Genomic DNA, 8,921 nt, shown 5'->3' on the forward strand with positions numbered 1-8,921 from the left:
AACTGTTCGCCCAACACCTTTACAGTGCCAATAACCCAGCTTCGAACCTGGCACTGTCTCTGAGGAGTTTTCCTGTGAGTTTCCTCCCATATTTCAGGGTTAGTAGGTTTATGGTCATATGGGTGTATTTGGGCAATGCTGGCTCATGGCCTTACCCCTGCTGTATCTCAAAATGAAAGCACTAAAAATGAAAGCAATTCAGTGAATCAAATTGGGAAAAGTTCACTTCATTTCATAGCCCTATATACTTGAAATTGACGCCTCATCCCTTTTCAGGTAGCTTTGTCGACTTTATTTACCCATGCTTGCCTTTTGATCTAATTATCTCCAAATAGTCTTCCAGAAATTCCCAAGATGCTCCCTTTTCCTCTGACTTGCATTGACAGTGGTCTTCTGTCAGTGAGTCACAATGCATTTGAACTCCAATCACATGTTTTAGCAGGGAGGGACATTTGCTCCAATCCACAAAGGCAGCATCCAAATGTGTGCATCTTGTCTCACTCCACCATTTGCCCCACAGCCCTAGAATATTTAAAGCCTTACCATGTTGTTGCTATACAGATGATGTGTCACTTTTGCTTCGATTTACAGCCCGTCAACTTTTTCTTTACTGGGCACTTTCTCAACCTGCACAGCCAAACTCAATGATTTAAATGTGTATCTGAAGATCTGTTCCTATTCCATTTTTAGGAATGATCTCCGGTCATTGTTACCTCTTTATTCTTCCTGCACTTTTGTGCAATTTTTTTTGTTGAATTCCAACAAACTATTGTAGAGGCATTAGGAATTATCTTCCAAGAATCAATAAAATCTGTCGTGGCTCTGGAGGACCAGAAAATTGCAAAGGTCACTCTGCTATTTAAAAAGGGAGGGAGGGAACAAATAGAAAATTATAGACCTGTTGGCCTAACTTTGGTGGTTGGGAAGTTGTTGGTTGATTGTTATGGAGTACCTGGAAATGCATGACAAGATAGGCCAAAGTCTGCATGGTTTCCTTGAGGGGGGAAAAACTTGCCTGACAAAACTACTGAAATGTTATATATTGGGGCTTTCATTTTAAGCAGCCTCGTGCAACACCTTTTCAAAGGCCATTTGAAACCCCATGGATTTATAGGAAAGATGCTAGCATTGGTAGAGCATTGGCTAATTGGCAAGGGAAAAAAGGTATCCTATTCTAATTGGCTACTGATGACCAGTGGTGTACTGCAGGGGTCAGCATTACCAGTGGTGTACTGCAGGGGTCAGCATTACCAGTGGTGTACTGCAGGGGTCAGCATTACCAGTGGTGTACTGCAGGGGTCAGCATTACCAGTGGTGTACTGCAGGGGTCAGCATTACCAGTGGTGTACTGCAGGGGTCAGCATTACCAGTGGTGTACTGCAGGGGTCAGCATTACCAGTGGTGTACTGCAGGGGTCAGCATTACCAGTGGTGTACTGCAGGGGTCAGCATTACCAGTGGTGTACTGCAGGGGTCAGCATTACCAGTGGTGTACTGCAGGGGTCAGCATTACCAGTGGTGTACTGCAGGGGTCAGCATTACCAGTGGTGTACTGCAGGGGTCAGCATTACCAGTGGTGTACTGCAGGGGTCAGCATTACCAGTGGTGTACTGCAGGGGTCAGCATTACCAGTGGTGTACTGCAGGGGTCAGCATTACCAGTGGTGTACTGCAGGGGTCAGCATTACCAGTGGTGTACTGCAGGGGTCAGCATTACCAGTGGTGTACTGCAGGGGTCAGCATTACCAGTGGTGTACTGCAGGGGTCAGCATTACCAGTGGTGTACTGCAGGGGTCAGCATTACCAGTGGTGTACTGCAGGGGTCAGCATTACCAGTGGTGTACTGCAGGGGTCAGCATTACCAGTGGTGTACTGCAGGGGTCAGCATTACCAGTGGTGTACTGCAGGGGTCAGCATTACCAGTGGTGTACTGCAGGGGTCAGCATTGGGGCCACTTTTTCAGAATTGTTATGAAATTTGGTGTTTTGTGATTGCATCATTAGTGCAAATATTCATAACCATTTTGCAACGTTATATAAATTTTAAAAAGTAAATAGTGCACGAAAAGTAAGGCAGTGTCTTTGGTTCACTAATTACTCAGGAATCTAAGGGCAGCGGGGAAGAAGCTGTCCTTGTGCCGCTGAGTGCTCGTCTTTAGGCTCCTGTACCTTTTTCCCGATGGTAGAGTGAAGAGGGTGTGGCCTGGATGGTGGGGGTCTTTGATTTAGAGGCTGCTTTTTTTAAAGACACTACCTCATGTAGATCTCCTCAATGGAGTGAAGTCTGGTGCCTGTAAGTCAGACTGAGTTAACAACCCTCTGGAGTTTATTCTTGTCCTGAGATTTGGTGTTTCCGTACCAGGCAGTGATGCAACCAGCCAGAATGCTCTCCATGGTACACCCGTAGAAGTTTTCAGTGATGTACTGAATCTCAGACACCTCACAAATATAGCTGCTGGTGAGCCTTCTTTGTGATTGCATCAACATGGAGGGTCCAGGGCAAATCTTCGGAAATGTTGACACCCAAGAATTTGAAGTTCTTGACCCTCTCCACTACTAAGCCTTCAATGAGGACAGGGTCGTGTTCTCCTTAGTCCACACCCCATGGTTTTGCTAACATTGAGCGCAAGGTTGTTGTGACACCATTCAACGAGCTGATCTATCTCCTGTACGCTTCCTCATTGTCATTTGTAATACCGCCAACAACTGTGGTGTCATTGGCAAACTTGTAGATAGCACTGGAATTGTGCCTGGCCACAGTTATGGGTGTATAATGAGTAGAGCAGTGGGATAAGCACGCATCCTTGGGATCTGCCTGTGTTGATAATCAGTGAGGAGGAGGAATTGTTTCCAATTTGTACTGACAATGAGAAAATGAGAGGCTTAGAGTTTTTTTTAAATCTTCTTGACCTGCACTGTGGGAATAATGATATTTAAGGCTGAGATGTAGACAATGAAGAGCAGCTGTATGTACGAAAAATGCTGTTTTTGAGGTGATCCAGAGCTGAGTGAAGAGCCAGCGATACTGCATCTGCTGTGGAGTGATTGTAACAATAGGCAAATTGCAGTGGTCTAGATTTTTGCTTAGGTATATGTTAATTCTGGCCATAACCAGCCTCCCAAAGTATTTAATCACAGTAGAAGTTAGTGCTACTGGGAGGTAGTTGTTGTATGTTAATGATTTTGATTGTAGAATAAATGGCTTTGTCACTAAGTTTGTAGATGTTACAAAGATGGGTGAAGGGGCAGTTAGTGAAGAGAAAACTAAGGCTGCATAGAGAGAAATAGGTTAGCAGAGAGGTGGCAAATGAAATACAATGTTGGAAAGTGTAGTGTCATGCACTTTGATAGAAGGAATGAAAGGGAGAAATTTCAAAATTCAGAGGTGGAAAGGGGCTTGGGAGTTTTCGTGCAGGATTCTCTAAAGGTTAACCTTGAGGTTGAGTTGGTGGTGAAGGCAAATGCAATTTTTCACATTCATATTTAAAGGAATAGGATACAAGAGCAGGGATGTGATGTTGAGGCTTTATAGGGAACTGGTGAGACCTTATAGAGTATGGAGTAGTTTTGGGTTCCTTGTTGAAGAAAGGATGTTCTGGCATTGGAGAGGATCCAGAGAAGATTTACAAGAATGATTCCTGGAATGAAGAGATTAGCATATGACAACTAGTTGATGACTCTTAGACTTTATTCTTTGGAGCTCAGAAGATTGATGGAGGACCTCAGAAGCATTTTGAATATTGAAGGGCCTGGACAGAGTAGATGTGGCGAAGTTGCTTCCCATAGAAGAGGGAGATGAGTACAAGAAGGGACAACTTCAGAATCCATTTGAAATAGATGTGGAGAAATTTCTTCAGCCAGAGTTGTAAACCTCTGGAATTTGCTACCATAGGCAGCTGTGGAGGCCTGGTCATTGGGTCTATTCAAGGCAGAGAGTGATATCTTAATAGTCAGGGTATCAAAGGTTACAGAAAGAAGGCAGGGGAGTGGGGCTGAGTGGGAGTATGGAGCAGTTCATGATGGAATGGTGTCAACTCAAGGGGCCAAATAGCCTACTTCTGCTCCTATATATTGTGATATGGAAACCTCTTAATTATTAGTTTGTTGGGAGTGTCCTGTCAGTCAAGTCCAAGTACAGACACACAAGTCAAATTTGCCACAAGTTGGAAAGCACACAACTCAATTTCCATTGTGCCTTCATTATATTTAATGAATGGCTTCCTTAACCTGGGGAAAATCTGTATCCGTCTTGAACAAGTTGCTTCTCTTGTAATCCAGGGCTGATCTGTACCAGACTCGAGGAAGTGCTGTCCTTTGCAATCCAGGGCAGATCTGTACAAGCCTTGGGTAACTATGCACACCCCTCCGAGGAGTACAAAGGCAAAATCCTTCCACTGCATCCTCCTCACTTACCCAATTTAACATCCTGCAACCTTTTTTCATGGACTCTAATCAGTTTGCTAAGCAGCATTCATGGTGTACATTTTGAAAGTGCATGTACACAATTATCCCTTTTTGCTGAAGTGTTGCAGAATTAATGTAATTTATCTTTAATCAATAGACCTGGCTTTCCTTAATATTCACGTATATAAGCAACTGCTAAATCTGATTTTATTTTATGTACCTAAATTTTCTGATAAGTTACACAGTGGCCTATAGTTGAAAACAGATGCAACATTTGTAATTTTCTGATTCATATGCCACAGACATTAGAAAAGTTATAGCCAGTTATTTATTTTTCCTGATTTTTTTTTTCCCCCCCAGAGTACAGCAAGCCTTAACTTTCCACAGTGTGGACCCAATATAAATTCATCTCTATTTTCAGCCACAGCCTTTTCAAACTCTTACCAGTTTACTGCACAATTGCTTGAAGAAAATATCTAGATACCATTTTGCAATTGCTGTCAGTCTTCCTCTGCAACACTTGCCTATATTTTTTTTATAACTTCCACTCTAAATTTCCTTCAATCAGCTTTCTTTATCCGCTTTACATTTGTGATGAAGGTTTATGCTTAATTTTCATACTGTGTGCCCTCGGCTTGACTCTAAGGCTTCCTGATGTCAATTATATCAAGTTTTGATAGTTGATATTCTAAGCATTATTGTTACAACTGACAACCTAAATTCTCTTCCTGTAAGAGGTGCTGGGCAACACTAATGGTGACTTTCTCTGCCTGTGGCAGGCAATTTTGTCATATTACATGTTCTGTACTATTATATGACAATAAATAAATCTTTTTAAATTTTTCATTTTTCACACTGTGAACCATATCAATCAAAATAAATACAAACGTTTCTCATTTAATATACACAGTGGCATTTTCTCCTTTTTTTTCCCTTCCCTCCCACCTTCCCACCCCCTCCAAGATCAATAAATATTCAACATATACAATAAAAGCATAAAACAATGTCTTCACACAATGAAAAATAAACAAGAAAAATGTGTCATCTGCTTTTACACACTGAATCAAATTGTTACGTCGTCTTATCATTTTAGGGGGTGGAGGTCCGAGGCAAGCCCTCCCTGTTATGTTCCATGTATGGTTCTCAAATTTGTTCAAATAATGTGACAAATAATATTTTTTCAATGGAATACATTTATTCATTTCCATGTACTATTGCTGTATTCTCAGGCTCACTTCCATTTTCCAAGTTAACATTATACACTTTTTTTGCTACTGCTAAGGCTATCATAATGAATCTTTTTTGCGCTTTATCCAATTTGAGGCCCAAGTCCTTACTACTTATGTTACTTAAAAGAAAGATCTCTGGATTTTTTTGGTATGTTATTTTCTGTGATTTTATTTAATATCTGATTTACATCTTCCCAAAACGTATTCATTTTCTTACATACCCAAATTGCATGTATTGTTCCCATTTCCTTTCTTGCAGCGAAAACATCTATCTGATAATGTTGGATCCCATTCTTTTAATTTTTGAGGCGTGATATATAACCTGTGTAATCAATTATACTGTACCTTGCGTAACCTTGTGTTTATTCTTCATAGTTGCAGAACATAACTTTTCCCATACTTTTTTTTTTGTCTTTGTTTAAATCCTTTTCCTACTTTTGTTTAGGTTTATAGTTTATTTCATTATTTTCCTTATCTTGCAGCTTAATGTACATGTTCATTATAAATCACTTAATTATCATTGTGTCTGCAATCACATATTCAAAGCTACTTCCTTCTGGTAATCTCAAGCTTTTTCCCAATTTATCCTTTAAATAAGCTTTCAGTTGGTGATATGCAAACATTGTACCATGAGTTATTCCATATTTGTACTTCAACTGTTCAAATGTAAATAAATTATTTCCCAAAAAAACATTTTTCTATTCTTTTGATTCCTTTTCTCTCCCATTCTCTAAAGGAAAGGTTATCTATTGTAAAAGGGATTAATGGGTTTTGTGTCAATAACAATTTTGGTATTTGGTAATTTGTTTTTATTTTCCTTTCTAAGTGGATCTTCTTCCATATATTAAGTAAATGATGCAGTACTGGTGATCTTTTATATTGCACCAGCTTTTCATCCCACTTATAAAGTATATGTTCTGGTATCTTCTCCCCTATTTTATCTAGTTCTATCTTAGTCGTCTGATTTTTTTCCCTTGTCTGGTAAAAGTTTGATAAATACCTTAATTGTGCGGCTCTATAATAATTTTTCAAGTTCGGTAACTGCAAACCACCTTTGTTATACCTCTCTGTTAATTTGTCTAACGCTATCCTCGGTTTACCCCTTTCCACAAGAATGTCCTTATTATTCTCTTTAGTTCATTAAAGAATTTCTCTTAAGGGAATATCCTTGGGAACACATTAATTTTAATGCAATTTACCCTATCAATGTTAGCGGTATTTCTTTCCAATGTTCTAAGTCTTCCTGCAATTTCTTTATTAGTGGCTGATAATTTAGTTTGTACAAGTGGCTTAAGTTATTATCTAACCTGATCTCTAGTATTGGATTGCTTGTGCTTGCCATTTAAATGGTGATTCTTTAGCAAAAATAATAAATAGCCAAGTCTTTTGTCCAGTTTTATCCAACATTGGATGCAAATTAAGGTTAAAATCCCCTCCTATCAATATATTTCCTTGTGTATCTGCAATCTTCAAAAAAATATCCTGCATTAACTTTTGAACCTCCTCATTAGGTGCATATATAGTGAGTAAATTCCAAGATTCTGAGTATATCTGACACTTTATCATTACATACCTCCCTGCTGGATCTATTATTTCATCTATTTTGATTGGTACATTTTTGTTAACTAATATGGCTACACCTCGAGCTTTTGAATTATATGGTACTGCCGCTACTCATCCTACCCAGTCTCTCTTTAATTTAATTTCCACTTCAGTTAGATGCATTTCCTGCACAAATGCTATATCTATTTTTTATTTTTTTTCAGTAAATTTAATAGCCTCTTCCTTTTAACTTGCTTATGTATTCCATTAATGTTTATAGTCATATAGTTCGCCATGGCCATCTTATATCTTGTTTACACCTTTCTGCTTCCTCACCACCTCCATCCCCCCCTTTTTAAACTCAATGTATGACAACACATTTAAAACATAAAATACTCCAACAAATCCCATACCCAATATTACCTTAACCCCAAATGCCCCCCCCTCTCTGAGTTGACCCTTATCCCTTGCTGGGCAACCACACTCCCCTTTACATTTGGATTGCTTTCTTGTTTGCAAGCGTCAAATGAATTCGCAGTGATGGTTATTCTCTACCCCCCCCAGAAAACTTTTTTAACACATAACAAAGCTCTCCCCTTTTCCCCCTTCCTTCCTTCCCCTCTCTTTTCCCTCTTTAGTTCTTTACATATACATTGTTTTTACATCTTTATATATACTTTATCACTGTTCTTCATTCTTATTACATCTCTTCATCTCTCCTATCCTGCAAACGCTCTGCAAATTCTTGTGCTACCTCCGGATCCGAGAATAGTTTGTTTTGCTCCACGGGTATAAATATTTTAAGCGTGGCTGGATGTCTTATCGTGAATTAATAACCTTTTTTCCATATAATCAATTTTGCTGTATTGAACTCTTTCCTCTTCTTTAAGAGTTTAAAAAATATATATTTTTGACCCTTGTATTCCAATGGTTTATTATCTTCTCTAACTTTATTCCCAGTATATTTTCTCATGTTGTATATCTTAAAAATTTTACTAAGTTGGATCTTGGTTTTTGATGTGTCTGCGGTTTCTGAGCTATTGCTCTGTGAGCCCTTTCTATTTCCATTTCTTCCTTCATTTCTGTCATTCCCAGGACCTTCGGGTTCCATCCTTTTATAAATTACTTCATGTCTGCGCCTTCTTCACCCTCCTTCAGGCCCACTATTTTTATGTTGTTTCACCTACTATAATTTTCCAAAATATCAATTTTCTAAGATAACAACTCTTATGTCTCTTTAATTTTTTTGTCACTTCAAATTTTCCTCTTAAGTCGTTTACTTCCATTTCTACAGCCCTTTCTCATTCTTCCACATTTTCTACTCTCTTCCCTATTTCTGTCATGATCTGTTCTAAACTTTGCATTTTATCTTCTGTTCTTTTCATTTTTTTAAAAAATTGCACTAAATTCTAATGACAACCATTCTTTTAATGCTCTCATTTGTTCTTCAGAAAAGGCTTTATCTATATTCTGTCCTTCTGTTTTACCTTCTATTTCTCTGAAGATCTTGGTCTTCTTCCTCTTCTGTGTCTGTACCTGTGTTTGTCTTCTTTTTTTTGTATCTGTGTCTCTTCTGATTCTCCTGATGAGTTGCTTGTATCACTTTGTCGGGCCTCTTCTTGCTGGGCCTCTTGTTGATCCACCCCTCTTGGGCTGCTCATCTATCGGGCCTCCTCCTACTGCTGCTCCTCTTGCCGTTCACCCTGTCTACTTTCTTTCTCGCCTGGTTCCTCACTCCCTCTCCTGCCG

Source organism: Narcine bancroftii, chromosome 1, assembly GCF_036971445.1.
Source record: "Narcine bancroftii isolate sNarBan1 chromosome 1, sNarBan1.hap1, whole genome shotgun sequence".
In the NCBI taxonomy this organism is placed as follows: Eukaryota; Metazoa; Chordata; class Chondrichthyes; order Torpediniformes; family Narcinidae; genus Narcine; species Narcine bancroftii.